The sequence below is a fragment of the Vulpes lagopus genome, chromosome 2, assembly GCF_018345385.1.
Source record: "Vulpes lagopus strain Blue_001 chromosome 2, ASM1834538v1, whole genome shotgun sequence".
Classification (NCBI taxonomy): domain Eukaryota; kingdom Metazoa; phylum Chordata; class Mammalia; order Carnivora; family Canidae; genus Vulpes; species Vulpes lagopus.
In genome coordinates, this window is record NC_054825.1 from 42,694,244 (window position 1) to 42,713,250 (window position 19,007).

Consider the following 19,007-nt stretch of genomic DNA (forward strand, 5'->3'; position numbering starts at 1 on the left):
CCCTATGGTGTCTTCCCCCTTAGTCTCTGCCCTCTCCTCACTACATTCTCTCCCCAGTGAATGTGGTCACAGTAGTGACTTCTGCTCACACAGTTACATTAATCCGTGGGCTCTTCATCTAGAGGCTGTAGAGTCTGTGGCTAGAATCAGGAGACCTATGAACTTGGATGGGAAAATAAATTATTCCTTTATTTCCTCCAACTTCTAAAATTACTAATACTTACTATATTTATAAAATTTCTATAGACCTGCCACTACATCTTGCTGTGTATCATATTAAATGAACACATAATACTTTATTACAACTAGTTTGGTAATAATACTTTAATTTAGGGGCGCCTGGGTAGCTCAGTTGGTTAAGCGTCTGCCTTCAGCTCACGTCATGACCCCAGAGCCCTGGGATAGAGCCCCACGTTAGGCCAATAGTGAAACTTTGATTCTTCCTTGCCAATTTGGATGCCTTGTATTTCACTTCCTTTCCTGACTGCTATGGCTTGGGACCTCCAGTAGTATGTTAAATAACAGTGGTGAGGGTGCACATCCCTGCCTTGTTCCTGACCATAGAGGGAAAGCTCTCAGGTTGTTGTTATTTTTTTTTCCAATTGAGGATGATACTAGTTGTGGATTTCTCATATATGTCCTTTATTATGTTGCAGTATGTTGAGATGTTCTCTCTAAACCTCCTTGTTGAGGGTTTTTATAAGTGGATGTTGCATTTTGTCAAATGCTTTTTCCGCATATAATGAAATGATCTTATGGTTCTTATCCTTTTTTTTTTTTTTTTTTTTTTTTATTAATATGGTGTATCTGGGCGCCTGGGTGCCCAGTCAGTGAAGCATCTGCCTTTGGCTCAGGTCATGATCCCAGAATCCTGGGATCAGGCCCTCAGGCACTGGGGTCCCTGCTCAGCGGTGAGTCTGTTTCTCCCTCTGCCTCCCCAGCCTCATGTTCTCTCTCGCTGTCTCTCAAATTAAAAAACAAACAAACAAACAAACAAAAAAACTCTAATAGAATTGGTTTCCCTTGTGGGACGCCTGGGTGGCTCTGCAGTTGAGTATCTGCCTTCAGCTCAGGGCGTGATCCTGGAGACTCAGGATCGAGTCCCACATCGGGCTCCCTGCGTGGAGCCTGCTTCTCCCTCTGCCTCTGTCTCTGCCTCTCTGTGTGTCTTTCATAAATAAATAAAATCTTAAAAAAATAAAATTGGTTTCCCTTGTAATTGTATGTATTTTATTTTATCAATCTGCAGCAGGGACACCTACATTGCTCAGTGGTTAGTGTCTGCCTTCAGCTCAGGGCATGGTCCCAGAGTCCCAGGATCGAGTCCCACGTCGGGCTCCTTGCATGAAGCCTGCTTCTCCCTCTACCTGTGTCTCTCATGAATAAATAAATAAAATATTAAAAAAAAAATCTGCGGCAGACTGTTTTTTCCAAATATGCCGCAAAAATATCTCCCATCCACATGCTCTTCTATGTGTAAATTTGCGGCTCACCCACAAAGATGTGGAGTCTGATTCCCTTCCTAAATCCAAACTGACATTTAACTTGCGTGAAACCAAGAGAGTATGGTGAAGTGACAATGAGTGGCTTCCAAGGCTTGATTAGGAAAAGCAATGCAGGTTCTGAGGCTAGGTTTGGGGTGGTGTGTTAAACAGCGACAGTTTCCAGAACAAAATCTGGCAACTGGAACTGAAGTGCTGACATAATAAAAACATAGGACATGTGACATCAGCTGTGGGACTGGGTGAGAGACACAAACAGGAAGGGCCACAAGGATCTCCCAGCAGAAGCCTGAGGAGCACTGAGAGGCTATTTTACAAAGGCCGGAAAGGAGTAAAACATTATCAGAAGCTGGAGGAAAGAAGACTGTTATGATGAAGGGGCAGAAAATTTAGCAAAACTGTTCCTTGTGATAAGCAAACAAACAAACAAACAAAACAGAAAATGCTGGTAATGAACTGTTTACTCCTAGCTAAGGTAATTTCCAAGCAGATGTCCAAGGTATCAATCAGTTTCTTTTATATATAATAGAAGGTGAAGTTAGAGAGATGAGCTAAAGAAGAAAGTCTTCTGTTTTCAAGGAGAATTTAGAGGAAATATAAAGAAACCAGCAATTGCTGGATTCAAAAATAAAGCTATTTTTCATCCACAATCTCTCCCAGTAGAGAGTGCTGAAAACAAAAAAAGATCTGGGGGCAAGATCAAATACAGGGTGCTAAAAGGGAAATCTGGTCTCTAGACAGAGAGGAAGCCAAGGGTGTTGCTGTAACATCCTTTGTTCCCACTCAGTGTCTCCCTCTCAGTCTTGTTCCCAGAGCCTTTCTCTGTATTTGTCTGCTAAAACTAGATGTGCTCAGGGGTTCTGTCCTCAATCCTGAGCAATTTCTTCTTCAATTACTCCCAAAAAACTATTAACCTCAAAAACTCAAGTCTCTCCTCTCCAAGAACTGCACACAGATCTGCACATCTCCACTTGAATAACTCAGAAAACCCTCGAACTAAATATTTCAAGAATAGATCTATCTCCCACCCCACAAGTTCTATTTTATCTCTTTGTTGGTTTGCGATAGAGGGAGGGGGGGAGGGGCAGAGGGAGAAGGAATCCCAAGGAGGCTCTACGCTCACTGAGGAGCCCGACACAGGGCTCGATCTCACAATCCCAAAATGGTGACCTGAGCCAAAATTGAGAGTCAGACACTCCACCGGCTAAGCCACCCAAGCAGCCCACAAGTTCTTGCTACACTCAAACATACACTGGAAATAAGCACACCGCCCATTTAATTGCCCAATTTAGGAATGATCCCTGATTTCTTTCTCCCCTCAACCAATATCTAGTCAGTCCTCAAGTTCTATAGACTCTACGTGCCCGTACACACTACTCTAACCCTGTCAAAATACAGGACCCATGGTGGATACGAGTACATACTTTTCTATCCAGAATGCAATTCCTGTTATAAATCCTAACTGCTTTGCTATGTGTTAATTTAATTTAACAACATGGAACACCTACTCTTTGGCAAATCTGGCAGGACCTATGCCAGGGCTAGGCAAACAAAACTGAGATAGAGAAACTGGGGGGATTCCATCTTAGAAAGGTTCCATGTCTGCTGTTTCTTGGCTAGACCCCATTAACTCATGCTCTAGATCTCATGTTGCATCTGAGTAAACCAAAGAAGCTATGATGCCACCAAAAGGGTGAAGAAAGTTAGCCATTCTCAAATTCTTTCTTAGGCCCCTCTACTCCTGACAACGTCTAAGAAAAAGATCACAAGCCTGGGTTCCAGGACAATGGTTTCAAAGCTCAGTTGACCCTGGTACCAATACCCCCTACTTTTGCTAATTTGTGGAATTATTAATTTATGGAATAATATTTACTGCTCACCTGACACTCACCTTTGATAAGATCCTACCCTGGATTCCTGAACAAACACGTACCCTGGACCCCTTTCCTTTCCAGTATAAACTCCTAATCCCAAACTGTGGGGAGACTCACTTATCCTCCTCTGAGTCTCCCAGACACTCCATCTGCTGGACTCCATCACTTAGAAAACTCTGCTCTCACTTCCTCCTAGCTCATGATTGACTTCTACCTGCGCAAAGCTAAGGGCCTTCCTGGCTGTCCTATGAGGCCCCTCTGGGACCTCCGACCCAGCCTTCCTCTGTCAAAACTAAGTGAGAAACAGATCCTGCCTCTTCTCTGGAATCCCAGGGGAAGAAGAAACATAAGTACAACATTGGGGTTTATCATGGAAGGCAGCACTGTAAAGCCCACAGATTCTTTTGTGGGGGTAGAGATAGAGCAAGCAAAACGACAGAATAAATACAATACATTCTCTTGGAGGAGGAAGTTTCCTTGATGTAAGTGACTTAAAAGATTTTAACATCAACATACTCATTATAAGCAGAATACAAAATTTACATGAAAGATGCAATACAATACTCACAAATTCATGGGTTGTTCTGAGCGAGAAGAACTGTCTGAAATTAGAATTTAAATTAATATTACTGGGACGCCTGGGTGGCTCAGGGGTTGAGCATCTTCAGCCCAGGGCGTGATCCTGGGGTCCCGGGATCGAGGCCTGCATCGGGCTCCGAAGTATGGAGCCTGCTTCTCCCTCTGCCTGTGTCTCCGCCTCTCTGTTTCTCTCGTAAATAAAAAAATCTTTACAAAATAAAAATAAAAAAATAAAGTAATATTACTAAGCAGAAGGAGAGCCACTTTGAGCCAGAGACCCTCTTAGAAGTAAGGCACACCGCCTAAAGGACCTTTTGGGTCCACCTATTCAAAAAGGCAAGCGGGGTTGGGTGAACAATCAGTGAAATGCCAATGGATGAGCAAAAAGATTCTGTGGGACTCTGCTACAGCCAGCCTCACCTCTACTGGCCTCTGCGGAAGGCTTCAGGCGCAGCAGGGAAGAAGTCCTGCAGATTACTGAAGAATCTTGAACAAACTCTTTTTTTGTCAGATTAAAGTCACCTGTAACTATGTAAAGGAAGCCTAAGAAAGCTAAGAAAAATTTTATGCCGGCTCCAATTCCTGCCAAGATGCTGAATGAGCAACACTACTGACCGTGTCTCGGGAAATCAGCCCATGGGTAAGTTACACAGAAAAAGCGAGAAACACCTAGGGGGACAAGGACCCTTTTCAATCCAGTATGTGTGGAATGGTGGCTTTGGCCTTCGACAAGAGGCAGTTCCCCAAGGCTGTGGGATTAACAAAACAGAAGAATAATTACTGAGTTCTAGTTTTTGCTTTTCTTATGCCCCAGCACCTAGGTGCACTCAACTTGGCCCCTTATGTGTGTTATTCAGACCTCAGGTCCTCAGAATATAGGAGCTTAGAAAAACAGTTGAATACACAACTAGCCTTCCTGGCTGCTGCTCCCCACCACCTTCTCCTCTAACATAAGCCCTTGGGTGAGTAATCACAGCAGTGCCTCCTCCTAAAGGCAACCACCTCCTCAAAAGAAACAGGTAAAGAAGTGACCTGAGGTTATAATGTACAGGGTGAGGAGTGACAGACTCAAGTTCCCGGTACCTGGGACTCTCCAACTCCTGCCCCTGACATCATGGGGCTGAACCTCATCCTCCCCACATAAGCAGTGTCTGACAAAGAAAAGTAACAAGTACCACGCGGTAAATGTGAAACAAAATGTTTTAGTCCATTCAAACTTCCTTAACAAAATACCATAAACTGGGTGGATTAAACAACAGCAGTATTTTCTCACAGTTCTAGAGGCTAGAATTAAAATCTGAGATGAGGGTGCCAGCACAGTCTGGTTCTAGTGAGAGTTCTCTTTCTGCTTACAGGTGGCCACCTTCTGGCTATGTCCTTACACAGGAAGGAGAAAGAGACAGCAAGTTCTCTAATATCCCTTTTTATCAATGCACTATTCCCACTGGACTAGGGCCCCACCTTCACAACTTCATCTAACACTATAATTACCTCCCAAAGGCCCCATCCCAAATACCAGCACACTGGGGTTTCAACATAGTCTAGGGAGACACAAACATTCAGTCCATCACATCTATGTTCTTAAAAAAAAGATGCAATTTGATCCTAACATGATACCATATGTAAAATCAACACCAGATGGATTAAGTACTTAAATGTCAAAAATAACTTTAAAATACTTAGTGGAAAAGATGAGTATCTTCTAACCTTAGCATAAGGAAAGATTTCTTAAACAAGATGAGAAATTTGACTGTACTAAAATTAAGAACCATTGTTCAAAATATACCTTAAAGAAATGAAAATATAAGTTATAAACTAGGAGAAAGTATTTATAATACACCCAACTTATAATGCATTATTATCAAGAACATATAAAGCAGTAACACACACACTCAAAACATGGCCAGAAAAATGGACAACAGATACTGATGAGGCATTTAACATCAGAATATATGCATATAACATCAGAGTATATGCATATAATCAATAAATGAACAAAGTTCAATATCACTGGAGATCATGGAAAATCAAAGCAAAACTCTTTGTCAGTAAAAAGCTTTGAAAACAGATCAAAAAAGAAAAACCTGCCTATAGTTCTCTCTAGCTCATACATTACCGCTACCTTTCATTGCCTTTGAGCAATTTTTCAATTTAAAAATTGTAGAAAATTGGGATCCCTGGGTGGCGCAGCGGTTTGGCGCCTGCCTTTGGCCCAGGGCGCGATCCTGGAGACCCGGGATCGAATCCCACATCGGGCTCCCAGTGTATGGAGCCTGCTTCTCCCTCTGCCTGTGTCTCTGCCTCTCTCTCTCTCTCTCTCTCTCTGTGACTATCATAAATAAATAAAAATTTAAAAAAAAATTTAAAAAAAAAATTGTAGAAAATTGATAATAATGTGAACTATTCTTGAGCACAAAAGAGCAAATTAGTTGTGTCCAGTAAATTACAAGTAATAATTGCCCAACAGATAGATCAGTTTTTGCATCTATTTGAAAATTTCGTTTCAGTGTTCCTTTACTGCATACAAATGAGTGAGTCTTCAAGTCTACCTCTGAACTGACTTTAACATCTTAGCAGTTTCCTCATTAACTAGTGAGCTAAACATTTGACAAGTGTTAGTTTTATATCCGTATGAGTCATGATTATAACACCCTTTAAAAAATCCTTTAAAAAATTCTTTTAACACCACAGTTAGAATCCAATATCATTTAATTTAGGATTAAAAGAAGAAAAAAGAAACCTTTCAAGCAAATGAGGAATAGAAGGAGCTACTCAACCTGAGGATAACAACTTCATGGTGAAAGCCTGAAAACTTTCCTCCTAAACTTAGTAACAAGCCAAAGACATCTGCTCTCACCACTTCTATTCAATATTGTACTAGGGGTCCTAGTCAGTAAAATGAGGCAAAAAAAAAAAATACAGGTTGACAGAATGAAAACTGTCTTTACATATATACATATCATAACAAAGCCTAGAAAATCGAAACTGATAAAACAAAAAACCCACACAAAGCTACCAGAACTAAAAAAGGCCAATATACAAAATTCAGTTGTATTTTTACATTCTAGTAATGAACGAACAATGGAAATGAAATATTTTTTTAAATGTCATAATAGGGGACACCTCAGTGGCTCAGCAGTTGAGCCCCTGCCTTCAGCTCAGGGCATGATCCTGGAGTCCTGGGATCAAGTCCCACATCAGGATCCCCTCGAGGAGCCTGCTTCTCCCTCTGCCTGTGTGTCTGTCTGTCTGTCTGTTTGTCTCTCTCTCTCTCTCTCTCTGTGTGTCTCTCATGAATAAATAATAATCTTTTAAAAAAATAAAAATAAAAAATAAGTAAAAAAAAAAAAAATCTCTATGGAGAAGTTGATTCTAAACTGTGTATGAATACACAATGGACCAGAAGAGTCAAAATAAATCTTTAAGAAGAACACAATTTCACTTCAAAATTATTTTCAAAAAATAGTTTACTATTAAACTACTGTAATTGATATAGTATCAGCAAAGAGAAAAAAATGTCAATAAAACAGAAGACAGAGCTCTAATAGACATACGCATATATAGCCAACTGATTTTTGACAGTCATCAAAGTAATTAATGAGAAAAAGAAACTCTTTTCAACAGTGGTGCTGGGAAAACTGGATAAACTTGCAAAAGAATAAAGCTGGACCCTTACATACATAACAACATGTATAAAACTTAATTCAAAATGGATCATGGGACACCTGGGTGGCTCGGTGGTTGAGCATCTGCCTTCAGCTCAGAACATGATCCTGGATTTCCAGGATCGAGTCCCACATCAGGCTCCTACATGGAGCCTGTTTCTCCTCCCTCTGCCTGTGTCTCTGCCTCTGTCTCTCTCATGAATAAATAAATAAAATCTTAAAAAAAAAAAATCATATCTAAAGGTAAGATCTAAAACAATGAAACTCTTAGAAGAAAAGATAGGACAGAAGTTCCATGACATTGGGTTTGGCAGTGATTTCTTGGATATGATACCAAAGGCACAGGTAACAAAAGTAAAAACAAATTGGACCTCATGAAAATTTTTTAATCTTGCACATGAAAAGACACTATCCATAGAGTTAAAAAGACAGCCACAACATAGGAGAAAATAGCTGCAAATCATGTATCTGATAAAGGACTAATATCCAGAAAAATAGAACTCCTAAAACTCAACAATAGCAACAATCCAATTCAAAAATGGGCAAAGGATTTGAATAGACATTTCTCCGAGAAGATATATGAATACCAGTAAGCACATGAAAAGATGCTCAACATCACTGATCACTAGGGAAATGCAAGTCAAAACTACAATGAGATATTACTTTATATCCAGTCAGATCGCTGCTATTAAAACAAACAAAAAATAGAAAACAAGTGCTGATGATGATGTGGAGAAATTGGAACTGTGCACTGTTGGAGGAATTTAAATGGTACCGTTGCTGTTTAAAACTACATGGCAGTCCCTCAAAAATTAAAAACAAAATTACCATATGATCCAGCAATTTCACCTCTGAATATATACCCAAAAGAATTGAAAGCAGGGTCGCAAAGTGCTATTTGTACTCCCTGCTCACAGGAGCATTTTTCACAAAAGTTAAAACATGGAAGCGACCAAGTATTGGCTTATCCATGCATGAACAATGTGGTATATACCTACACTGGAATATCATTCAGCTTCATAAAGGAAGAATATTGTGTCATATGCTACAACATGGATGAACCTTGAGGACATGATGCTAAATGAAAAGGCCAGTTATGAAAGACAAATACTGCATGATTCCACTCACATGAGATACTTAGAGAAGTGAAAATCATAAAGACAGAAAGTAATTCTGGTAATTGCCAGGGACTGGGGGAAGAAAAATGGAGATTTGTTGTTTACTGCATATAGAGTTTGTTTTACAAGATGAAAAAAGAGTTATGGGGATGGAAGATGATGATAAATGCACAATATTCTTAAACTTCTTAATACCACCGAACTGTATACTTAAAAATGGCTAAGATGATAAATTTGTTATTTTTTACAATGTTTTTAGAAGACATTAAAAAAGAGAAAAAAAAAGAGAGAATGGGAGGAAAGAAGTTAGTGAGGTGAGTACAGATGAATTCCTTAAAAAAAAAAAAGACAAATCAGAAAAGTGGTTTGCTCTGATGAGAGGTCACAATGTCAAGGAAGGAGTCTTAGGGAACTTAAAAAGTAATAAAAATGCTTTACATGGATTACATAGGTAAATGTATTTGTCAAAACCCATTAAACTGTATAAGATCTATGCATTTTATTCTAAGATCAAAAATTATACCTCAATTTTTAGTTTTTAAGATCACAAATAGTATTTGAGATTATTTAACTAGCAAAATTTAAAAGTCTGAAAACCCTATTAAAGAGACTGTAAAACAGGATCTCTTATTAAATGGTGATAGTGTTTTATTTCTTTTTTTTTAATTTTTAATTTTTTTTTTTGCTTTTTTTTAGTAATTTATTTCCAATCACTCTGTAAATCAATTTTGTATTATCTCTTTAAATTTATTATTCATTACCCTATCACTCAGCAATTCCATTCACAGGTATATGCACCGGAGAATCTCATGCACATGTATAAGAGTCACATACAAGAATGTTTTTTGCAGCAATGTACAAAATAGCAAACACCTAAAAACAAGATACTTATCACTCAATCCCAGAAATAATTGAGCATGATAACTAAGGATATCACTTTTGAATATTCAAGATATCTTTATATTTTGAAAACATCTCAGTTTTGGTATACATACACATATTATCAGCTTGTTCAATGTGTGTATGTACAGAATAAATCCAACATTAAGGCACAGAATTAAGGTATTACAATGATTTTCTACTTTTTAAAGGTAGAATTTATTCATTATTTTATGGGCATAAACAATGGAATTCATTGAAAGGCAGTTTACATAATTTATACAATATTCATATACAAAATATCCTGCAGCTGTAAACATGAAGTAGATATAAGTATATGGAGAGATCTCCAAGTTACAGAAGCACACTGAAAAAGCAGGAAGTCAAACAGTAAGTTTTCATGGATTAAAATAAATTCCATATATATTTATACGCATATTTGTAAAGTCAATTTGAAAGTAAATGAACTGGAAATGGTACTTCCTTCTGAAAATAGGGGTGGGATCTGAAGCGAAGGGAAGACTTACTTTGCACTGTAAATCCTTTTGTACCATCTGGATTATTTCTGACCATATATCTGTTTGAAGAAAAAGGCCCTCAAACAACATTTATGTTTCTGGTAAGCAACCTCTCCCCTGCCTCACAGCAGATATTAAACATTCATAATTCCCCTCAAACTCCACATCTCACCCCTGTTGCCTATTTGCAGAACATCACTAACCACAGTATCTCTAAGTCAACAATTTTGTTTTCTACTCCAGGGAAAAAGGGGAGCTCCCTATATTTCCTAATTTACACCCATATATTTACCTCTGACTACATCCATGGGTAGCTCCTTCCCTCAGAATGAAGAGGCCACTCAAGGAAAATCCTGTGTCCTTATGCAAATCTCCTATGTCTACAGGAAACACTGTTCCCTCTCTTAGTCCTCTCTCCATTTCTTGTTCTTTCTCTTACCACCTCTGTATATTTGCATACTCAAGTACCTCCCCTTTTAAAAAAAATATACCTTTACGTTGCCTTCTATGTAGCATCCTAAACTCATTCTTCCCCTTCGCAGTTCAACTCTCACAAGAGTGGTGACAGTCTCTACTTGAGAGTCTCTTCATCTCCCATTCACTGTTCAATTTATCCCAATCTTGCTTCAGTCTCCACTGCTACTAAAAAAAACAAACAAACAAACAAAAAAAAACACTCTTGATGAAATCACTAAAAGATGAAACCCATAGTCATTCTGTGAACCTTATTTTACTTTCTCTCTCTGCAGTATCTGACACTGCTGACTGCTTCCACTCTTTTGAAACTAATCCCTTGACTTCTATGACACATCTCTTTCCTGTCTCTCCACTATGCATTGGAGATTCAAAGACAAATATGACAAAGTCCTTGACTTCAAGAAGCACAGATTCTAAAATGAGAGGACTATATGCAAACAATCACAACACAGTACTATGATAGTGACAGGTACAAAGGGCTATGGTAGGTTTGTACTGGGGAAAGAGAGAGAGCATGCATTTTTAGGAGGAGAAAACCAGAATGGACAAAGGCACATGGATAAATCAACATAGTTTGTACAGAGAATTTAATGGATAATGGTTGAGTACACAAGTTTTGAAACCAAGCAATCTGACTCTACCACTTACCAGCAAAAGGAAGATAAAATAACAGTCTCTATCTCACAGGACTGTAATGAAAATTAAATACTATCTAAAGCACTGAGCATAGGGCCTGGCATACACTGAAAAGTCTCAATAAACTGTTAACTCCTTCATGACAAAAACAATCAACAAACTAGGAATAAAAGGAAACTTCCTCAACCTGATGAAGGACAGTTACAAAACCCCACAGGCAATATCACACCTAACACTGAAAACTGAGAGTTTTCCCTCTAAGAACAGGAACAAGACAAGGATGTCCACTCTCATCTCTTCTATTTAATATTGTGCTGAAGGTTTTAGCCAGGGCTTATGTAAGAAAAGACATAAAAGGCATCCTGATTGGAAAGGAAGAAATAAAACTATCACTATTTGTAGATGATATAATTTTATATAAAAAAATTACCAGTAATAATTAACAACTATCAAAACTACTGGTTGAACTAATCGTTCAGTGAGGTTGCATAATATAAAAATCAATTGTATTTCCATACACTAGTAATGAACAATCCAAAAATGAAAGAAAATAATTTCATCTACAGTAGTATCCAAAAAAATTAAAGACTTAGGAACAAATTTAGCAAAAGTGGGAGACATACACTAAAAAATATAAAACATCATTGAAAGAAATTAAAGAACACCTAAATGGAAAGACTTCCATGTTCACTGACTGGAGAATATATTATTATAAAATCTCCAACCTGATTTACAGATTCATAATATAGATTCCACACAATCTCCATCAAAATCCCAGCTGGATTGTTATTGTAGAAATTGACAAGCTGATCCTAAAATTCATATAGAAATGCAAGGGACCCAGAAGAGCCAAAACAATCTTGAATAGGAAGCACAAAGCTGGAGAACTCACACTTCATGATTTCAAAACTTACTGGCATAAAGAGTGATGAATAAACCACTGGAATAGAATTGAAAGTCCAGAAACAAAACCTTACATTTACAGTCAACTATATTCTTCAAGGGTGCCAAGATAATCCAATGGTCTGTGACAACTGGATATCTGAATGCAAAAGCATGAAGCTGAACCTCTACCTCAAACCATATACAAACATTAACTCAATAGAGGGGTGCCTGGGTGGCTCAGCTGATTAAAGCAACTGACTCTTGATTCTGACTCAGGTTATGATATCAGGGTCATGAGATCAAGCCCCATGTCAGATGCTACGATGGGTATGGAGCCTGCTTGGAATTCTCTCTCTCCCCTCTCCCTAGCCCCTCTTAAAAAATTAACTCAAAATGGATCACAGACCTAATTTTAAGAACTCATATTTAGAAGAAATAGGAGTAAATCATCATGAACTTGGATCTGGCAATGATTTCTTGGATATAACACCCAAAGCAGGGGCACCTGGGTGGCTCAGTGGTTGAGCATCTGTCTTTGGCTCAGGTCATGATTCTGGAGTCTTGAGATCGAGTCCCATATCAGGCTCCCCGCAGGAACCCTGCTTCTTCCTCTACCTATGTCTCTGCCTGTGTCTCTCATGAATGAATGAATGATAAATAAATAAATAAATAAATAAATAAATAAATAAATAAATAAAATCTTAAAAAAAAAAAAAACCCAAAGTACAAACAACAAGAAACAAGATAAAAACATTTATGCTTCAAAAAACAATTATCAAGAAAGTAAAAAGACAATTCAAGAGAATGGGAAAAAATATTTATAAATCATGTATTTCATAAATGACGTGTATCCAGAATATATAAAAACTCTTACAATAAAAGGATAAATATAAGATTTTAAAAATTTTTTACTTATTTAGTTGAGAAAGAGAGAGAGAGAGATCACGAGTAGAGGGGAAAGGAAGAAGCAGGCTCCCTGGTGATCCAGAAGCCCAACATGGGGCTTGTTCCCAGGACCTTGGGATCATGACCTGAGCCAAAGGCAGACAATTAACCAACTGAGCCACGTAGGCACCCCAATAATCTAATTTTTAAATGTGCAAAGGATTTGAATAGACATTTCTCCAAAAAAGATATATAAATGGCCAATAAGCACATGAAAAGATATTCAGCATCATTACTTATTAGGGATACAGAAATCAAAACCATAATGAGATACAACTTCCTATCCACTAGAATTGCTAGAACTTAAAAAAAAAAAGAAAAAAGAAAAAAAAAAGATAGTAACAAATGTAGGTGAGGACATGGAGACCTAGAACCCCGACACATTGCTGGTGGGAATATAAAATGATACAGTCTCTCTGGAAAACCATTTGGCAGTTCCTCAAATTGTTAAACATGGAGTTACCAAATGACCCAGCAAATTACACTCTTATTTTTACATCCAAAAGACATGAAACCATATGCACATAAAAGCTTATATGCAAAAGTTCATAGCAAAAAGCTGAGAATAGCCAAAATGCAGGGGGTGGGGGGGGCGGGTGTCAAATGCAGAAATCACCCAAGTGTCCACCAACTGATGAATGGATAAGTAAAATATGGTATATACATATTGAAGGGTCTGGCTCTTGACCAAAAACTTAAAAACTCTATGTTTAATTTTCCAGCCTCACTATAAGCAATTACCTGGCAAGCCTCACATGGGAAAGCTGCCCTACCCACATCAGACTGGGTACACAGCCAGCACACTGCACTGCAGTCTCTGAAGAGAGCTGTAGTCAGGAACTCAGGCTCCCCTGGCTGACTTTTCTCAAGCATAACTATATTCCTAGCCCAGGCTCTAGACTTCATTCAGAAGTCTGCTTACCTGGGGCCTTCAGCTGAGGCCTTTGCTCATACCCCTCTGCTGAGGCCTTCTCATAGGTGAGGAGACACTGAAGACACTTTTTCTCTCCTCTGTCTCCATGCTTTTCCTTCCCAAGCCCTTCCGGCTCACTCCTGAACCAGCCCTGGGTCCATAAAACTGCAAGAACCTCTTGTCTGGTGCTCCCTCAGCAGTGAGACAATCCATCTCCACCTCTGTACTAATCCATCTGAGTGGGAGGCCTGCGTTCTGAGGTTTAGCCTCTTGCTTACATTATCTCAGTAAGTGAATAAAGGGCCTACTGTTACTTTCATTTTGGATCACTGTTTTTAATCAGTTACCCTGACACCTGGAAGTTCAGGTCGCCCTATTGCCCAGTCACCTGACCTGACACTTAAAATGGAATATTATGTTGCCACAAAAAGCAATGAAGTACTACTGATTTATGCAAAAATATGGATGGCCCTTTGGACATCAGCTGAGTGTTTGCCTTTGGCTCAGGCCATGATCCCGGGGTCCTAGGATCAAGTCCTGCATCAGAGTCCCCAGAGGGAGCCTGTTTCTCCCTCTGCCTATGTCTCTGCCTCTCTCTGTGTCTCTCATGAATAGATAGATAAAATATTAAAGAAATATATGGATGAACCTTGAAAACTTTCTGCTAAGTAGAAAAAAATAAGTCACAAAAGATGTCACATTGTACAATTTCATGTATATGAAATGCCCAGAATAGGAAGATCTAGAGACAGAAAGCAGACTAGTACCTGACGGGGACTGAGTGGTGGAAGGAATGATTGGCAACTGCTAGCAAGTACCAAGGTCTCTTTGGAGTGATGAAAACATTATTTTTTATTATTATTATTATTTTTTAAAGTAGGCTCCACACCTAGTCCAGAGCCTAACATAGATCTAACACAGAGCCTAACATGACCCTGATGTCAAGACCAAAGCTGAGACGAAGAGCTAGATGCCAACCAACTGAGCCACCCAGAACTCCTGCAGTGACGAAAATATTTTAAAGTTAGATTGTGGTGACAGCTGTATAACTCCATAATGACGTTAAAAAACAAACAAACAAACAAAAAAAAACAAAAAAACACTGAATTGTACACTTTAAATACATGAGTGAATTTTAAGGTATGTAAATTATTTCTCAATAAAGCTATTTTTTTTAAATGTTAGATCATAACATTCCTAGAGCACTAGTGAGATGGAGAAGTAGGTAAAGATGTTAAATTGCTTTTTAAAGGAGTTTATAAGACATCATTTAAGCAATGTAAAGGTGCTAAAGGAATCTGAGTCACAGACTGACATGATGACATTCATCTTAGAAGAAATAATCTCATGACTGTGACAAGAATGGTTTAGAGAACAGCTGGATTCTAGGTAGAAAGATCAGATGACAGACTGGTTGCTTAAAAAATTAAAAGATGAAGAGAACTGGAATCCAGACATGTCAAAAAAGAGAAAGGGCTATGGAGCCTATCTTCAGAGTAAAATGTTATAATGGAAACTTTCTATAGAAACCAACTATTAACATACTACAGAATATGTTATTTTATATGCCCCCCATACAGATGGAACCACCGAAAATAATCAAGTCCAGGAGAAAAGAGTGGTAGAAACTCCTAATAACTGACTTATTAAAATAGCTACCTTTTGTTGAAATCTATGACTTAACAAATTAAGGATTTGTCTTCAGGAATATCAGATTATAATGTCGATATTATTCTCAAACATGTGTCAGAATAACAGTGTGAACTCTATCTTTGAGTACAAAAGAAAAGGTCCTTTGGAATTACAATGCAAAAATTCACTCAAGACACTACTGTAATTCCTAAAACCAGCTTCATTTCCTTCAATCAAATGTCCTACAAATTAAAAGCATATATATGTAACTTTATAATAAATATTTACCTATTAAACTCTCAAGAGGAAAATACAGTTGGCACCGCCTTAAATTTTTCAAAAAAACATATTTATAATTCCTCACTACAAAATATATTTTATAAGGCAAACACATTCAAAAAATATCTCACCTCAGGTTTTTAGATGAATTCCACAAAGAAATGTCTACAGCATAAGCTCCAGTTCAGGCAGATACCTGGATTGAAAAAAAAGAAGAAAAAGAAAACACATGGTCAATATAACTAAATCTGAGTAGGGAACTTAATTTTTTCAGTAGAACCCTAACTTGATCATTTACTCACTAAGCTTTTGTATCAAATTGTGTTTTACAAATCTGTAGAATGTCAAGAATCTTAATTCCCCCAGACTTTCCATTGCCTTTAATTAAACTTAATAAAACATATACTATACTAATGGGGGTGGGAAAAGCGGGAGGACCAATCTAAGGAAGATACTTTTCTTTCACCTATTCAAGTCTTCAGAAGAAAAGGCATTTTCTAAAAGTCTGTACTCCCTATAATAATGTTACCATCATGACTTCCCATCCTCACAAAAAACCAGAATTCAAAAATCTGGAAATATAAAAGTAAAACAATGGGCAGCCCGGGTGGCTCAGCGGTTTACCACCTGCCTTCGGCCCAGGGTGTAATCCCGGGGTCCCGGGTTCGAGTCCCACATTGGGCTCCCTGCATGGAGCCTGCTTCTCTCTCTGCCTGTGTCTCTGCCTCTCTCTGTGTGTGTCTCTCATGAATAGATAAATGAAATCTTTAAAAAAAATAAAAATAAAAAATAAAACAACAGCAAGCACATGTTTATAAAGATTAAGTAAAAGGAAAGGTTAAATAAAACTGGCTAAAAACTATGAAAATGTTTATGTACACTGGCAAAGAAAATCTAAAATGAGGTATCATCTTCCATCAGTGAAATTAGAGTTGTTTTTTAAAATAAGATGTTACTCATTTGTGCTGTTCCAGTTCTCCTACTTCCCAGACTCACAGTAGGATCACACCTCGCTACCCTTTTTCAACTTCGGTGTGGCTGTATGACTTGCTTTAGTCACTAAGATGTACATAAACATTATATGAAACATTAGTAGGGATAAGCTTTAGGAACCAGACTTTCCTACTACAATCATTACAGAAACAAGTAACCAAAGCAGCTTTGATCAGGCTGGTTGACTAAACTCCCAAGAGAGACTACCCCCTGCTGATATGTGTTAGATATGTAACGTGAGCTTTGTTGTAAAAAATAAAATCTGTTGTATCAAACTATGAGATTTGGGGGATTCTTTGTTACTATAGCATATTCTAAATTACCGGTACAAATGACAATGTAATAGATACTACAATAATATAATAATGAATATAAGGGGCATTAATTGCACGCTGCTCATGGTAGTGTAAATTGGTAAAATCTTTCTGGAAAGTAATACACAGAGGTTTAAAAAGTTCAAACCCTCTGACCTAGTAACTTCTCTTCCAGAAATCTGTCCTAAATAATAAAAATCCAAAGACTTAGATCATTGCTCATTTATGATCGCACAGAAATGGAAATAAACTAAATGTCCACCAAATGATTAGTTAATGAATCAGACTAAGAAATAATTATAATTAAATATAAAAATGCTTAATAACTTATAGGGGAAACTGTATGAAGGGCACACATGGAATTCTATGTACCATCTGCTCAATTTTCTGTATATGTATAATCTATAATGACAGAAAGCAGATCAGCTTTTCCAGGAGCTGAAGGTTATGTCAAAGAATTAACTGCAAAGGAGCTTAAGAGAAACTTTATGTTTAATAATATTTGGTTGAGAACCAGAGCTTGATCCTAGAATGAGTATGAGGTTTTATTAATTTATTCTTTCAGTATTTATTGTGTGACTTCATGTATCACAATCAGCACTCTACATAGCAGAAGCATGCTTCTGCACTGGGTCTATTTCCCCATGATTCAGCTAGACCTGCTTTTCAAGTGATCACTGTAGCCAGTGAATGTAAAAGCACCGACCATCTACAAACCACACCTTTTAAAAATAATCCTTACATTGGCAAATAACAGGTAGGTCATGATTATTTTTAAGAACCATTTGCATTAATGATTATTTGTTGACCTAATCTTTCTGAAAATAAATTTAAAATTTCTATAACTAATACTGAACATGTATTAGATGTTTTGAATTCATGTATTTTGAATTATATGAATGTGTTTATAAGGCTTATATGTATTAGTAATCGTTAAAAATTTTATGAGTGTTGAGCATTTACTTAATTAAAGGTTTAAAGGTTTTTACAACTATAAAAATGGCTGAAGTGTCTAAAACTTCAACTAAGAAACTACAGGAAATTTTAAGGGAAACACAGAAAGAAAGAAACATGACAATGAAGACAAGCATTAAACAAAAAGAACAGCAAAAAATATTGTGTTAATCAAATAGAAATAGCCAAGCATATAACTAACAAGTTATAATCAATGAGAAAGGATATAACACAGAAAATATTTGTTTCAGCAATAAATGTGGAAATTCAAAATAATGGGGACAGGAGTTAATAAACAAAAACTAGGGATCCCTGGATAGCTTAGTCAGTTAAGCATCCAACTCTGGATTTTGGCTCACGTCATGATCTCAGGATTGTGAGATCAAGCCCTGCATCATGGAGTGTGGAATTTGCTTAAGATTCTCTCTTTCTCCCTAAAAAAAAATAATAATAATAATAAATAAAAATTTTAAACTGCACTAACTTCTCATGATATAAAGATCTAAGATATCTACTCTATTGCAGGCAATAATACATCAGAAGCAAAACACTGCTAAGAACATACAGGAGAGGGGCAGCCCAGGTGGCTCAGGGCTTTAGTGCCGCCTTCAGCCCAGGGCCTGATCAGGGCCTGATCCTGGAGTCCTGGGATCGAGTCCCACATTGGGCTTCTTGCATGGAGTCTGCTTCTCCCTCTGCCTGTGTCTCTGCCTGTCTCTCATGAATAAAAAATATATATATATCTTAAAAAGAAAATACAGGAGAGTCTAATCCAGAAATTATTTTCGAGCAATGGACACAGAGAATAAATCATTATATTTAGTTACAATTGTATATCATATCG

At 37.7% G+C, this 19,007-nt stretch overlaps 1 protein-coding gene across 1 annotated transcript in view; it reads right to left on the bottom strand.

The window, feature by feature from the left end:
- PEAK1 (pseudopodium enriched atypical kinase 1) overlaps positions 1-19,007 on the bottom strand; it is a 294,514-nt gene that overhangs the window by 228,755 nt on the left and 46,752 nt on the right. Inside the window, 2 exon segments of the mRNA XM_041739889.1 lie at positions 10,627-10,774; positions 16,034-16,098. The gene's annotated coding sequence lies outside the window, so the exon portion shown is untranslated.